Raw genomic sequence first — 17723 nt, 5'->3', positions numbered from 1 at the left:
TACTTAATATGAGCAACGGCGCGAGCGAGGAGGTCCACGATGTCTGCAGACACGTAGTTGAATTTGGTGTTCGTCGACTTCAAAAATTCACTGATCACTCCGAAGGGTCCATCCAGAACGCTTATAGAGACGTTCTTGTAACGGGCGTATATCCGACGCACCATTTCCTGTAGGGGGCCTGGGGATATCTTTCCTATATTGCCAAAAGCCACCATGTCTATGACGTACCGAAAAGCAGAGATGACAAGCTCGTTTCGGGGACTCTCCTTGCTGAAACAGTCATTCTCCAGCTCTTCCCAAGAAGCGTGGATACGAGGACAAGTTTGCAAAGCGTGGTAACTGAACATTTCCAAGTATTGGTCTGAATGATAACGCGCGGATAGCGCGCTCTCCCTTTATACGGCGCTTCCAAATAAAAAACGTAAAGAAATGGGCGTCAGAACGAAAGCGAATCCACCATCACCACCACCACCGTGCTCGAAGCGCATGCGCGAGACGTGAAGGGCGACGAGACCAAAACCGAAACGTCCGACGGCAGACGTGGTGGCGCTGCGAGCGCGCGCGCGCGTGTGACGTATGCTCCGCGGAGAGGGCGCCAGATTCAGTTTTCTGTTTGCCTCTCGTCGGGTGCGGACGTCTGGCGCGTCGCTCGTATCGTGACCGTTGATGTGCTGGTGAACTCTTTAGTCATGTAAAGAAGATGGAGGGCGGTGTGTGTGCACACAGATATGCTTGGATGTCGGTGAGTTGTCGTTTTAATACTTCTTCTTCTTCTGTTGTCGCGTTTACCTACCCCCTAACTGCGATTACTTGTCAGCGTGTATTGGAGTAGTGTATGTTTGTCGATTTACCTTGTTGCGATTAGCAGAAAGTCTTTTGTTGTTATTATTCTTGTCCGTGCATGCCCAAACATGTTCGCAATTCCCTTGTACGCCATTCTGTCAATGACCCTTGTTGCTATTCTCGTCGGTGCATGCCCGCACATATTCGCGATGGTGAAAATTTTGTGTGTGTGTGCCTGTTTTCGCGCGTGTTTTCCCCTCGTTAGCACTTTTTTTGTTTTGTTTCTTGCTGCATTCCACGGAAGTCCCCATGATGACAGCGGTGCTGCCACCTGACGTGATGCTTTCCGACCTGCCTGGTGTGACGCTTTGCAAATGGCGGCGCCCATGGGCTGATGCTGTTACCGAACCTGGACTGACACATTAATGAATTGAATGTGTATAGTAATGACTTGAATTATTAAATGAGTTTAGAAAGTGCATTTATGCGTATGTGCGCTTCTTTTCGTGTGTCTCATTATAGAATAACACAACTTAACGATAATTTGATATTTTCCTCCTCTCTCTCTCTCGTTGGAATGAATAGTAATTGAATTTATTAATTGAAAATTATATTCTACGCTCTATTATCGCATTCTTATGCGTGTATGAGCGATTTTAAGTAAAAACATCGAAAAAAAATTTTAAAAAAAAATTGGGTGGGGGTGGAAATTGCAAAATTGGGGGTAACAGGGGGGGGTGAGAGAGGAGGAAGGTGTCATGTTGCTCGTTAAGTTGTGTTTATCCAATACTACTAGTGTACGCCACCACTGTATCAACATCGAAAAATATTTCATCGCTACAACTGGGACGATAACATTCAGCACTAGTCCAAGCAGGACAATATACTGAAAGTCGAGTGCAATAGGGGTGGACGGGTAGGTGGAAGGCCTTGAACAGATTCGTGAAAGTAAAGAACACTGCTAAGACACATACCGTCCACCTATTGCACTCGACTTTTGAGTGCATTGTGCTGCTTGGGAGACAAGCCTGAACTAGTACACTGACGTCGAACGCTTCTAGGTTGTTACAACCCTCAATACAATCGCATACGTACTCCGGCAAGCTACCGTTCACTACGCTCACCCTACACATTCACGTTTTGGGAAACGGCATGCACGTAGTTGTAGTGGAAACGAAGAACGTTAAAGAGCAACTTACCATGAACAGGTACACCCAAGTGAAAAAAACGTGCTTGGCCCAAGGTCGGCTGAGAGGAGTTGGCCAACTAAGCCAACCTTGGCCCAAGGTAAGACAACATGGTTGGGTCCAGCTTGGGGATTGACAATGGCCTGAGACTGGCCATTCATTGGCCACCAACATAGGGCCAACCTTTCTGGCCAACCTGGCAAACGCTGACCCATATATGGCCATATCACGGCCCAGTGAGAAATTTTGCAACGCTACCTCCTAGCGGTGAAAGCAATATTGGCGAAAGACTGGGCCGACGTCTGCTTCCAACCTAAAAGTTGTAAGGCCAAGCTTGCGAAAAAAGCTTATGCCAAGGTCCTCACTTGGGCCGACTTAGCCGGCACAAGCTCGGGCCAATGTAGAGGGTCGACCTGACAGATGTAGGGCCGATGTCTGGCCAATAAGGAAGCAAGCTTGGGTACTGATTGGGTAAAGATGGGCCTAAGAATGGCCCATGGAACAACACCTGTGCATGGGCCAACCACGGCCCGTTCCAAAAAAAAATGCATGACCCAACTCACTCAATTGTCTCGCGGCGTAGGGTAACTGCGTAGGTGGAGAATCGTAAAAGTTCGCAATATGCCCGAGATCACTAGAATCAAACAGCTCAGTATAAAGGAAAGAAATTGCATTTCTTTCCTGAGGAAGAACAGCAGATACTATACATAGGTTTGTCTTGCGAGCTTCCACAAATTCGCGTGTGAGTCAAAATGAAGGGTGAGGTGTCTAAGTTTAATTTGATGCGTACACAAACAACACTGAAATGAGGAATTGCTTGTAGTACTACCTCACCATGAAAATAATATCTATGTTTCTTACTGCTTTTGGTTTGAGGCAATCACTTGGCCAATCGAAAGTTGAACTTATGCAGTGCTACACCATTCCGCGTTCTCTCTCCCCGAGGCAACATACCGAGATTGAGCCAAGCTTGGCAGGAGCTTAGCTGGCCAACGAGCTCGTTTCTTGCTACAGATCTGCCCTGGCCGACGGCTTGCCAAACCTCGCTCTGCCTATCACAATGCAACATACAGAGGACGTTAGAGGAGCCTTTCTCTTTTTTTATATGGCGTATATGGCTCTTTTGTGACAGTTTCAAGTCTACGCGACTGTCTCAATCTTAGGTAATATGTGCACTCGCGATAACTGACTGAAATCGTCATAAAGAGACATGATTGGCCACTTACCTTGGTACTACGTGAAGATGAGTTCGGCCACCGATTGACGGCAAGCTACGGTGGCGTCCCGTCGGCACGGGCTGCTGGCCCAACGTCATTGGCCAGGTCCTCGCCGACGTAGTTGGCAGTTTACGTTGGGCAGACGTTAGAACATGACTGCCTGGCCGACTTAGTTGGCTGCCAACTGGTCCCCGATCTTCTGCCGAGAGTCGGCCGTCGGCCAATTTCAATTGGGCACCTTCCCGATCTTTCCATGTCCCTTAACCGGTCAACTTAACCGTGCGAAGACGGCGGCTTCCTGATCACAAATAAACTTCACACGCGGACGCGGCTGCACTTATAACACATGTTTCTTCCGTAGGATCAAAGGTTCGATTCACTAGATATGAGGCAAGATAAACAAAAAATAAGAAACTTACCCGCCCGACCTCATGAAACCACTGGAAGGGGTTCGTCGGCAGCTTATCTGTTCCGTCATGTTCTTTTTCGTTTAGTTTTCATGTTGGCCAAAAGAAAACCTGCATCCTTCACGGACACACGGAGAGAGTTCAATCTATTTCTATTTTAGCAATGTAAATACCCAATAACCAATAAACATCACATGTACAGAACGACATTTTCCTTGCTCACTGTCTAGCCTGTGTTTGTAATATAATTGAAACTTGAAACAAACTTTTTAGCTGACGACATAGACAGGAAACGTTTTATCATCAGCCGTGAATGAAGCAATCATAGTTGTAAATCAACAGCTAATCTTTATCTCCGAGTCCGTGGGATGTACATGCATTATCTGACTGCATCGAACCCTTTGGGGCGTTACTTGAACGCAAGAAGTGCTGAAAGCAGCGGAAAGCACAATAAGATTTTGCGCAAGAGGTACTGCTTTATGCGGTACAAGTCGCGGTACCTCATAAACTGACGGTCTACCCCATAAATATGCCTGTACATCATACATACAAAGCGATATCCTTTGTCTAGCCCAGTACCTCTTAAAGCAACTGCGGAAAAGCGCGGATGTACCTGATATTTACCAGGTACAGCTCGATATAAGGTACGTTATAAGGTACCGATTTTAGAGTGTACCTGGCGTCATTAGTACTTCAAGTACAGTACAAAGTACTAGGCAAAGTACTTCAACTACTCATGAAGTACATTGCCAATTTAATTTGTATCACTTTGCATTTCGCTGTTCAGTATCTGTGTCTTGCCTTTTTGTCAAAACTTTAGCGAGTATTCTTGACAAATGCTCTGAAGCCATAAAGTCCTATGTTAAGTGCTAACCCCTGAATATGAACTTCATCAGATGCCATAATTTGCAGTAACGTGTAGAGAGGTAATCAGTCAGCTGTGCTGTGATTATGCAAAATAGTATTATGTCCTGACTGATCCAAGATCACCTGCCTATATAGTGTGGTGTTCCGGTACTAATCTTCTGCTAGAACAGGCTAGGAAATTTCAACGGAAAAAAGCACAAGCAAACATAGATTATATATTTCTGGGCATTCCTTGATGCTTTTTGAAATACAACATGTTCAAAAAAATATGAAGAAAGTAAAAAGGGGATGACGCACAATGTAAGCCTTCATTTTTATACGATTGTGATATGCAGTAATGACCAATTAAAAAACGTAAAATGTAAAAATGAAAGCATGTGGGTCTTTCAGAGTGTTCATCATGTAATGCAATGACACATATAATGCGATATAAAATGATAATTAATTGCCAATGAAGGAAACAATATAAAAAAGCATAGAATCCTCCACTGGGAGAACTGAAATGACAATGGACCAAGTCATTGTGCTGCTGGTTACAGTGTCCACTCCATTCGTTTTACATAATCATAGAAGCGTTGATACTTTTTCAACATTTCAAGCCTCTCAACAATAGATTTGCTTCAAGAAATATGCTCTTTAAAAGCACAAAAATCACTTTTGGTAAAATGTCAGACTGGGACTCTTGGTACTGCATCCCACTAAAAGTGCTAAAATGACGACAAGAAGACGAAAACTCAGAGATAGCCCTATCTGTGTGTTTTCGTCTTCTTGCTGTCATTTTAACGCTTTTAGTAGGGTGCATTTTTTATACTCTTTTGTGAATTTTTGTCTGCAGTCCAAGTTTGGGTACGTGAGTACTTAATGGGAAAGTACTCGGAAAAAACTACTTGAAGTACAGTACAAAGTACAGGATTTAAAATGTACTTAAAGTAAAGTACAAGTAACATGAAAAACGGTTAGGAGCAACTAATATTTATTCGAACAAGAACTTACGTGCAAGAGACTGCACTTCTTCAGGTTACACAACTAAGTGCGACACGAGTATATATACCAAGTGAACAGATACGATAAAACAGGTTTCCAGAACTAAGTAAACACAAAACAACCAGACAGTAATACAATGCATCACGTGAGCAACCGTCACATAAGAATCAGGAAAGAGAAGGTGTACGGGTAAATGAGACATTCGGAGAATTGGGGTTCAAAAGATTGATGTTCAATTGGTTCAAAGAGTGATGCATTGTATTACTGTCTGGTTGTTTTGTGTTTACTTAGTTCTGGAAACCTGTTTTATTGTATCTGTTCACTTGGTATACTCGTGTCGCACTTAGTTGTGTAACCTGAAGAGGTGCAGTCTCTTGCACGTAAGTTCTTGTTCGAATAAATATTAGTTGCTCCTAACCGTTTTTCATGTTACGTGTGTGATTCCCTCCTCGCGGGCTCCTTGACAGTGTTTTATTTTTTCCCCCTTTTCGACGTAAAGTACAAGTACACAGAAATGTACTCAAAATACTACTTGAGTACTTGGTACTTCAAGAACTGCCCATCACTGCCGCCTTGTATGCTTGCTTGTTTGCTTGGGAAGGCAGCGCAGTGCGTATTTGTTTGGCGTTGTGGTGGTCGTGCTCCAACGAAGAGTACGCAGTGGTTGTGCGCTGAGATGATGTTGAAAACAGAATGAACGGTGTTTCAATGGCGGATTCGACAGACATCGGTGTGCGACAGAAAGAAGACGTCGATGAAATGAACGATGATGCGGCGCATTGAGATAAGCACCCTCACCCGCTGGTGAATGTCATTCGCGAGCCCCATCAAGACGAAATTAATTACGCTGGGGCCTGTGGAGTGTGTATAGCAGCAGTATGTAGACGCCCATATGGTTTTACAGTATGTAGACGCCCATATGGTTTTACTTTCCGAATCGGTAGCGAATGGAATACGCAGCAGTCAGAAAATGACATGTCGTCGCGTACAGCGCATCGAGCCTTTGTTTACTTCTGTCGCCGTCGGTGAAGATCCATCATCAAATAACCTCGATAACTCTCAGAATATCACCAGCATCTGGTATTGATACAGGTACACAGCAGAGTTCATGACCAAAAACTAGCTTCGAGATATCACGCAATTTTACGACAAAGCATGCACCTCTTGTAGTGTTGACTGATTAGATTAGTCACAAAATTAGTAAGCCCATCTTCCTTATCTTTTAGCCTACCACTCCCTACATCCTTAATTTACTGATTTGCTTTATTTTCCCGAACCAAGTTAACAACTGAGGCCAGTTCTAAAACTATGCCCCATTGCTTTTGCACTTGAGTGTAACGCTGCATCGTGTGCTTCAGAAGAGCGTAAACACTCCTGTGCTTTACAGTTAACTCACCCCAAAATTCCGATAGATCTCCTCCTTGTGTTGCGGCGTTATTACATTCTAAATTCATTTAACTAATCTGCCAATTTAAATTTAATAATACCCTCCACTACTCTGAACCCTTTACACTGCCACTGTTTCGAGAAGTTTTCTGCTCCTAACCTTAGCCGCTCCCTCCCAAGCCAAGTTCGTACGTAGTAACTGATTATATTTCTCATTCGTTCTTTACCCCAGCAGTCACCACCATGCACCACTCTACACCTGTTTACCCAAGCTTGATATGCGATTTCGGCTGCTACTAACATGTAAAATTTCTGTTGTCTTTTGGTTACTTTCCCAACATGTATTCCCACAGCTTCTTCAAATGTCAAGTTACGTAATCCAAAATATTTCTTAAAACAGGACCACAGGTACACCGGTACCTTACACTCGACGAAGACGACGTGCCTCACTGGTTCTATTTGACCGCAAATCTCGCAGTCCCTTCTGCGGCTTTTACCCCACAGATAAAAAATTTTCCTTCACTGGTATCACCTCATGCGCCATTTTCCACAGGAATGATTTTCTTTTGCCTTCTAACCAGTAATTAAGAATTATTTTCCAAGCTTCCGCTCTTATTGTAGATGGATATTTCTCTATTTCTTTCCCCCTCAGATCTCTGTATAATTCAGCGACTGAGCTTCCGCTGTTGTCTCTGCTCTTGTCTAATCGTTTCAATTGCAGCAAAGTGTGCTTCCCTGCTTCATAAATTGCTGGCTGCCATTCCGACATTGGACTCCTATGATATATCCCGTGTTGGCGAAAATTTATGTTTATCCCCAGACAAAATTTTGTCACCTGCTGTCCGATGTCCTTGCCATCCAACATCCTATATATTCTATGTAAACCATGTGCTTCTGACAGATGTTTCAGATCAGCAATCTGTAGGCCCCCAACATCAATAGGCAGTTTCATTTTCTCTTGCGCTACCCATTGCGTTTTCCCATCCCATATTAACTGAAAGCACAGTTTCTCAATTCTACGGCATATTTCAGGAGAAGGGTAAGCGACAGAAAACAGGTACGCACATCTCGGTATCATAATTCTTTTGACAATCTGCGCTCGAGCTGTAAGTGGCGTTCCCGGTTCAACATAGTCTTCCTTCAATTTTTCCAAGTATTTTTTCAACTGCATTCAATTGTTATGTGAAATCCCGTCCTTATTAAACCTGACTCCAAGGATTTTGCTCTCCTCCACAATACTCAAACCCAGATCTTTCCTCGGCTTCTCCCCACCTAATATATCAATTTTGATTTGTCTCTGTTTTAGTTTCGCCCCGCTCATTGTCCCATATTCTTTCATTACTTCTAGAGCTTTCTCAACTTCCTTTTCGCCTTGAACTACCATAGTCAGATCATCAGCGTAGGCCTTACGCATACTAGAGATCCACTTTGTGCGCACTGTCTCGTAAAATCTACTGAATGCTGTCACGCACTGCCCCCGACGTAACTGTGTCATCGTCTCTAGAAGGGCTGTTGTTCTTGTTCCAGAATCCGAACACGGTGTTGTTTCACACCACGTCTGCAGTTTCGCTTCCAGTCGCAGTTCAAGCATGTAGAAAACATCAGTTACTATTGTACGCTCTGACTCAATCAGTTTCATGATTTCAACAAGAATGCTTGATGTTTCCGACAGAAAGGTCAACGTAGCATACAGTACGGCAGAGTCTCCCAACATCAGGTTCCGCATTTTCTCCGCTTTCTTGCCTTTGAGGGAAGTGGAGTTCATCAGTTACTTGAGTGATTCCCTTCCTTGGTGCAAAACCGAGCAGCCTGAGAAGGTCATTTACGGTGGCTATTGGTGCAAAATCCGTTTCCACCGAACATGAAAATTTTTTACCGGTGTACGTTTAACGGTGCATTTCGGTAACAGCCAAAAACCGGCATGCATAAGGGTCTGTTCGGGGTTAGTGTGGTGCTCAGAGCCCATTGGTTTGTGACAAGGGAATACTTAACGATACACGGCCCCAGAGCAAACCAGTGCCTGTCTTCAACATTGCAGTGATTTCTTCTTACTATAGCGAGCTCTCTGCAATGTGTTCGCGACTTGTCCCCTCTGCAACATAAATTGTGGGTGCAGCAGCGTCTAATTGAGATTGCTTCCAACGAGTATGTGGGTCAATAGTTGATATCAATAGGCATAATAGCAGGAGGCAGACCTATTGATCCTTGCTCACAAATCTGTAATTGTCACTGCATCTACCTACAAACCAGGGCGTCAAGTGGAAATGCTGGCCACGAAATTGATTACCGTGGAGACACACAGCACAGGTCACCGTCATCCCTGGTGGACCGACTAGAGAAGGTGGTAAAGCTTACACCCACTTAAGCCACCCACCCATTGGGTTACTATACAATGTGATGAAAAATACACTCTTTCTCATCAATGCGTACCTTAAAAGAATAAAAATATGCTGTGTCCTGATCGAAAGGCAGCCAACCTGCAAACAGGTACATTTTGTGTTCAATCCATTCCCAACAGACGCAGATTCCGTTCTTCAAGCTGCTTCAGTCTAGGCAAGCAACAATAGTTCAGTTAAAACAGCGAACTTCTATGCCAGCAAAGTTATTGCCAGCGCGCGAAAGGCGGCAAGCACCTCGACATGCCTTTACTTTTCTCTTATCTTCTTAGCTGCGTGCGACCTCCGAACACAGAATATGCAAACCCCTCAAGAACAAGGAAGAAGATCCTCAGTTCCTCGCGCAGGCCACAAATGATTCCAATTGTGCATTTACCGCAGAAGGTTTCCCTTGCGTTAAGTCACGTTAAGAAGTGCATGCTTTGCCGTAAAATTTCGTCATATCTCGAAGCTAGCTTTTGGTCATGAACTCTGCTGTGTACCTGTATCAATACCAGATGCTGGTGATATTGTGAAAGTTATCGAGGTTCTTTGATGATCTTCACCGACGGCGACAGAAGTAAACAAAGGCTCGATGCGCTGTACACGACGACATGTCATTTTCTCACTGCTGCGTATTCCATTCGCTACCGACTCGGCAAGTAAAACCATATGGGCGTCTACATACTGCTCCTATACACACTCCACAGGCCCCAGCGTAATTAATTTCGTCTTGATGGGGCTCGCGAATGACATTCACCAGCGGGAGAGCTTGCTTATCTCAATGCGCCGCATCATCGTTCATTTCATCGACGTCTTCTTTCTGTCGCACACTCTCGAATCCGCTTTCAAACACCGTTCATTCTGTTTTCAACATAATCCCAGCGCACAACCTCTGTGTACTCTTCCTTGCAGAACGACCACCACCACGCCAAACAGATACGCAGTGCGCTGCCTTCCCAAGCAAGCAAGCAAGCATACAGGGCGGCCGGTGGCGTCCGCACAGCGCCAGAGGCCAGCAGAGAAACACAGCCGCTCCTTTTCGCGTCTACCTCCTCACTAACCACCAATCAGCTGCGTCCTATTCCTCCCTGCGCTCTGCTCTTTAGCAGATCTAAATAAGCTCCCGGGGGTTTGTCGTCTGCTCTCGCTTCGCGAACCTCACGCGTTTTGTTTGCATGATTGCTAGTAACGTCGTAATGTGTTTATCAAAGTTGAACGAAAAGCGATGAAAATTTATGACTCAAATTTATTATTTATTTATTTATTATTTATTATTATTTACTACAGACAACTAGTACAACCAGAACACATTACCGGCATTCGAGCTGTACAAATTACAGCACCGCATAGTGTAACGCACCGGACATTAGTGACTTTATAATGCACTTCACACGACTACTTGTTTCTACTACATTGTTTCCTTGAGTACCAAGGATTTCCTGTGACGTCCTTCTTCTTTGCATTCTTCTGCGATGAGCTGGAGCTGCAGTTCGTCACAATCTAAATTAAAGCATTGAAATTACTCGCTTGCGTCCGCGAGAACGAAAATGACGGTCGGAGCGAACACAATACACGAGCAAAAGCACGCAGACAGTCGACGCGAACACGCACGAATGGGCCGCTGGGCGTCTGCCAGTCTGCCACCTGCCACTTTTCCAGCACCAACGGCCCTCTTCGTTCAAGTCAAATGACGCTCGCCCAATCGGCGCGATGAATTTGGCACAGTCTATAACAGCACTCCTCGGATCCGCGCAGGTGGCGCCTATGTTTTCGCCGCGGCGCTTTTGGCTGAGCTTCCGAGGGCTGTGGCCGACTGCCCGCAAAACAGCGAGCTGTCAGCTATTTCAAAATTTTGCCAACCAATCCCGGAGCGCGCAACCTCCTTCGGCCAATGGGCATCCGTCACGATGCCTGACAAAGTAATACCACGTGACTATGACGCGGAATTATTTTTCTATTGCCGCGAATGCGGGGACCCAAGGGGAAAAACAATGTCGGCAAAATGCCGGGCCGACGTGTGCTTCCGACCTAAAAGTCGTTGGGCCGTGCTTGCAGAAAAAGGTTCAGCCATGCTTGGGGATTGACATTGGCCTTACTCGGCCCGACTTAATACTGCCAACCTTGGGCCAATGTAGCAGACCGACCTATAAGACGTGGGGCCAACACAGGGCTAGTGTAGAACCAAGTCTGGGCAATAGCCGGCCCTTTGTCGGCTAGATGGCGGCCCACCGATTAACAGCAACGACCGGTTAACTATGTCCAAGCAACAAAGGTTCGGCCAAGCTTGGCAATAGCTAGGCTGGCCTACCCGGTCTTGGCTGGTGTATTATCGTCCAACAAGCTTGTTTCTTGATACAGATCTGTAGCCTGGCCAGTGACTTGCCAGGCATTGGCCAGCCTGCATTGTGCCAAGTTATGCCAAGTTATGCCAAGTGAAGCCAAAGCAGTCCTGTGGCATCGCTCGTATTCATACTCAATTGTCTCGCGGCGTAGGGGAGAGTCATAGACGCTCGCAATATGCCCGAGACATCTAGAATCAAACAACTCTTTCTTTCCTGAGGAAGAACAGATACTATATACATAGGTTGCCTCACGAGCTTCCACAAATTCCAGAGTTCTATTCGTGTATGAGTCGAAATGAAGGATGAGATGTCCAAGTTTAATTCTACGCGTACACAAACAACACTGAAATTAGAAATTGCTTGTCGTATCCCAATTGAAATTGGCCGACGGCCGACTCTCGGCAGAAAGTCGGGGACCAGTTGGCAGCCAACTAAGTCGGCCAGCCAGTCATGTTCTAAAGTCTCGGCAACGTTAACTGCCAACTACGTCGGCAAGGACCTGGCCAATGACGTTGGGCCAACAGCCCGTGCCGACGGGACGCCACCGTAGCTTGCCGTCAGTCGGTTACCGAACTCATCTTCACGTAGTACCAAGGTAAGTGGCCAATGATGTCTCATTATGACGATTTCAATCAGTTCACAGGAGTGCACATATTACCTAAGATTGAGACAGTCATGTAGACTCTGTTGTAGTCGTTGAAACTGTCACAGTAGAGTCATATACGCCATATGAAAAAGAGAACGGGTCCTCTAACGTCCTCTATATGTTTCTCTTTTCTCTGTTCTCAACTTTCGATTGGCCAAGTGATTGTCTCAAACCAAAAGCAGTAAGAAACAGAGACATTATCTTCATGGTGAGCTAATACGACAAGCAATACCTCATTTCAGTGTTGTTTGTGTACGCATCAAATTAAACTTACACACCTCACACTTCATTTTGACTCACACGCGAGCAGGACTCTCCAACAAGAGATAAACCGAAGTTCTGAGGCTGGAACAACATAGAAGGGATAGATACAAACAAAGCCTCAAATTGCCTAAGAAATCAACGATGAAAGATGAAAGTCACTGAAAAGGTTCGCCAGCTGTAGGGATCGAACCCACATCTTCTGGATTACTTTATCTTTCATCGTTAGGACTCTCGAATTTGTGGAAGCTCGCGGAGACAAACCTATGTATAGTATCTGCTGTTCTTCCGCAGGAAAGAAATGCAATTTCTTTTCTTTATACTGACCTGTTTGATTCTAGTGATCTCGGGCATATTGCGAGCTTTTACGATTCTCCCCCTACGCCGTTACCCTACGCCGGGAGACAATTGAGTGAGTTGGGTCATGCATTCTTTTGCAACGGGCCGTGGTTGGCCCGTGGTGGCACAGGTGTTGTACCATGGGCCATTTTAGGGCCCACGTTTACCCAATCAGCACCCAAGCTTCCTTCCTTATCTTGCTTGATACCAATCAGAACATCAGTTCTTTCTTGCTTCCTTATTGGCCAGACATCGGCCCTACATCTGTCAGGTCGGCCCTCTACATTGGCCCGAGCTTGTGCCGGCTAAGTCGGCCCGAGTGAGGCCATTGTCAATCCCAAACCCTGGCTTAAGCTTTTTTTTTTTTGCAATCTTGGCCCAACAACTTTTAGGTTGGAAGCAGACGTCGGCCCAGTGTTTCGCCAATAGTGCTTTCGCCGCTGGGAGGTAGCGTTGTCATGCAAACTTTCTCACTGGGCCGTGATAGGGCCATATATGGGTCAGTGTTGGCCAGGTTGGCCAGAAAGGTTGGCCCTATGTTGGTGGCCAATGGATGGCCAGTCTCAGGCCATTGTCAATCCCCAAGCTCCGCCCAACCATGTTGTCTTACCTTGGGCCAAGGTTGGCTTAGCTGGCCAACTCCTCTCAGCCGATCTTGGGCCAAGCACGTTTTTTCACTTGGGATTAGCTCACCATGAAGATAACGTCTCTGTTTCTTACTGCTTTTGGTTTGAGACAATCACTTGACCAATCGAAAGTCGAACTTATGCAGTGCTACACAATTCCGCATTTCCCTCTCCTCAAGGCAACATACCGAGATTGGACGAAGCTTGGCAAGAGCTTCGGTGGCCAACCTAGCTTTGCTTGGCAAGTGCTTGGCCAACAAGCTCGTTTCTTGGTACAGATCTGCCGCCTGGCCGATGGCTTGCCAAACCTCGCTATCACTGTGCAACATTGCGCCAACGTTGGCTGGCCGAAAGAGTCGTTGGCCAACTGTCATACGACTTTTTGCCAACCGTCCAAGCGTCTTTTCTTCAGCCGCATTCTTTTCGAGCTTCTTCTGCAGTGCAGGCCGGCATTCGTCCGTCTTTATTACGTCAATCTCTCAATAGCACGCAGCAGCATGTTTGCACAATGTTCTCGGCCCAACGTCGTTCGCCAACCACCGCTGCGAGCGACATCAGACCAACGTTGGTCCAAGGTGCAGTGGGCGACTATGTCGCTTGCCGACCAAAAACCAATCACTGGCCGATGGTTGGTAGTCGGCAATTTCCCCTTGGGTAGTCATAAATGTGTTCAAGTCATTATGCCTTTAGCTGAGAATCGTGGAGTCCGTAGTACACGTGGTATGTTTCACGTTCTGCTCTTTTTCAGTAACAGACACTACGACGGACATTTCCGGCATACATAATACTTTATTCATGTTGTACGGACAAACTCAAATTTTTCAGTCACATCGCACGAACAGGGCAATGTGCGAGAATGTTTGGGACATATTACGAGCTATTTTACATAAAATTGTCTCACTTAACATAACAATCAGTACGATATGTGCTGAAATTATAATTTTATTATTATGACGACTTTTATTAGTTCGCTGCTTTGGTTCTTGTTAAGGGCCTTTATTTGAACGTGGCTTCATGACAAAATGTTATATTATTTGGCTGTTTATGCGTTGTGTAAATTGTACCTGTGCAACACAGTCCAAGGTATGAGCTGTTGGTGAGCATAAATAATGATTACGGATTACGGATAGCTATACTAGTGGTGGCTCACTAGTGGTGTTTTGAAGTCAACAGCGCCAGTGTTCTTTATGTTATACACGACACCCAAATCTACGTTTCCAACATGGACGTCTTGGACCAGGCCTTATGACGAAGCCAGGCGGGCGTCTTGGCGGATACCACAATCTCCTGTAGGTTGACTCTTCGTGACCCAGTCCGATCGCGTGGTCTTCGGTCGTGTCTTCTGTGCCAGGACATAGCGACAAGGGTGGAACTCTTTGCACTGCTGTCACGGGCACAACAGCTGCATCGACATCCTTTCTGTCGATGCCGTTTTCTTGGGGTACGGTTTTTGCGGAGGCTATGCCTGAGAAATAAAACAGCAAATTCAGACTTTCACAAAACCACTGACTACGATATGAACTGATGCGAGACTCAAAACATGTAAGTAGTAATAGTGGGGTGGGGGGGGGTCCTATTAACTTGGGGGCGAAACTACAGGACCCGTGCCCCTGAGCCCTGCGCGTATTTCTCCCCGCGCGGCGCGTGTGCGGAGGGTTGTCCGCGCGCTTATCGGCGGGGAAGGGCTGCGCGTGCGCTCATCGTAGCATATTTTTCAGCCTGGGCAGACTTCTTTGGCCATACGTGGGCCGACTTCACATATGTTTTCCGATACAACAAGTGAGCGGTTTACATGCAGAGACATGCAAAGGATAGCCATACACAAAAGTACAAGTGAAAATATATTTATTACAATCAATAGTGCAAGGAATTATGCTGTGACCCTGTGTGAATGGGAAAAACCCAGCCCAAAAAACCTGAAGCAGAAGGAACACAATACACGTAACAAAGAATATACTTATTAAAGGTATGATACAATAGCATTGAATAGGTATCACAGATCAAACACAATATTTTTTATTAACTGTAATCACACAAGTTTTCAATGAATCAGAAGGGATAGCACATTTAATCAAAGATGATTTATTATAAAAAGTATGAGATGTGAGAACCTGATAGATGTAAGTAATTTCGAGCACAATAGCTAACTTTAATATTCCAACGTGACACAAATTTAATTAATCAGTTTCTTATGAAGTGAATAGTGCAGACACAAGGAAATAATTTGCATTAACACATAACATTAATATAGAACCAATCATCCAACATGTAGGGAAATAATAGCTACACCATATCAAAACGAGAAACAGTCACAACATTTAATCAAAGAAGATATTCTTAATCAATATGATTACAATCAAAATTAAAAGTTTTATTATAAAAAGTCTGAGATGTGAGAACCTGTTAGATGTAAGTAATTTCGAACACAATAGCTAACTTTAATATTCCAACGTGACACAAATTTAATTAATCAGTTTCTTATGAAGTGAATAGCGCAGACATAAGGAAATAATTCGAATCAACAGAAAACATTAATATAGAACCAATCATCCAACATGTAGGGAAATAATAGCTATACAATACCATATCAAAACGAGAAACAGTCACAACATTTAATCAAAGAAGATATTCTTAATCAATATGATTACAAACAAAATTACAAGTTGTATTATAAAAAGTCTAATATATCTATACGTGAGAACTATCAGTGCAATAGCGGGAAGTTCTGATAGTTGTATGTAATTAAATGTGAACAGCACAGACCCTGGAAGACCCTGGGACAAGAACACAAGAGGAAATAAAATCTATACCACTACATTGGTTAATCAAAACAACAGAGGAGGAGAATAATCTATCGTCTTAATTATCATAAAATCATCCTCGTGACTTAATCTAGTCGAACCCCATACAATTTTCATTCTAAGAGGCAATACAAACCTTACTTTGTTTTATGAATCCAACACAGAAAATATATTGAAAAATGAACTTTACCGCACAGCACGCTCCTAGCCAATAATCAGCTCTAATAATATCTGCCCTGATTTGTTGAAGACGGGAGGCGTATGCCTGTTTTGTGACAGTTACGAACATTTCGAGCGCAATAGGGAATCTCAGTTTCATATTCCAACATTACACAATTAATCCATTTCTTATTAAGTAAACAGCATAGACATACAGAAATAATGAGAAACAAAACAATCAACAGCTCGCATTAATAGAGAGCCAAAACAATGCACAGGCCAACATGTAAACGACATACACATGCAGGAAAATAATTGAAAAAGAATCTATCAAAATGAGAAACATGCACGGAGCTAGCACTGAATAGCAGAGAAACACTTTGAACGGCACACCATCCAAACGTAAACAATAGCACAAACGCAAGGAAATAATGAGAAACACGATCAACAGCTAATAGAGAACCAAACATAGTAATCTATCATTCAGAAAATCAGAAGAAAAAATCAAACTCATCAGAAAATAGACATGTTAAAAATGAATTTCACCACATAGCTCGCTCCTAGCCAACAACCAGATGTGATGATATCTGCCCTGATTTGTTGAAGACGGCTGCCAATAGATGTATGGAAGACGACGGAACACGAACGACACGAACACAAGAGGAAATAAAATCTATACCACTACAAAGAAGATATTCCTAATCAAAACAACAGAGTAACCTATCATTCAGAAAATCAGAAGCAAAAATCAAACTCATCAGAAAATAGGCATGTTGAAAATGAACTTCACCATATAGCACGCTCCTATCCAACAACCAGATCTAATAATATCTGCCTTGATTTGTTGAAGACGGGTGCCGCTAGATGCATGGAAGACCACGGAACACGAACGACAAGAGGAAATAAAATCTATACCACTACAAAGAAGATATTCTTAATCAATATGATGACAATCAAATTACAAGTTGTATTATAAAAAGTCTAATATTCCTATACGTGAGAACCATCATTGCAATAGCGTGAATATCTGTCATAACATTTCGAGCGCAATAGGGAATCTCAGCTTCATATTCTAACGTTACTCAACTTTTAATTTCTTATTAAGTGAACAGCATAGACATAAGGAAATAACGAGAAACAACACAATCAGCAGCTACAATTAATAGAGAGCCAAACCTGCGCACCATCCAACACATAGAGAAATAATAGCTAATCAAATATTACAATATAGCACAGAATTAACGCTGAAGAACAGAGGAACACGCGGCGACACGTAAACAACAACACAGGAAAATAATCTATCATTGAACCATCATAAAATCGACCAATATACAATTTTC

General features: G+C 44.1%; 1 long non-coding RNA gene across 1 annotated transcript; it reads left to right on the top strand.

The window, feature by feature from the left end:
• The first annotated feature begins 579 nt into the window (after positions 1–579).
• LOC135397820 (uncharacterized) lies at positions 580–1264 on the top strand. The gene is made up of 2 exons (XR_010423780.1): positions 580–742; positions 1088–1264. It is a non-coding gene; the product is annotated as an uncharacterized LOC135397820 (long non-coding RNA).
• The last annotated feature ends 16459 nt before the right edge of the window (positions 1265–17723 follow it).

Source organism: Ornithodoros turicata, chromosome 6, assembly GCF_037126465.1.
Source record: "Ornithodoros turicata isolate Travis chromosome 6, ASM3712646v1, whole genome shotgun sequence".
Lineage (NCBI taxonomy): Eukaryota > Metazoa > Arthropoda > Arachnida > Ixodida > Argasidae > Ornithodoros > Ornithodoros turicata.
Note: the sequence above shows the minus strand (reverse complement) of the source record. Positions and strands in the feature narration are given on the sequence as shown.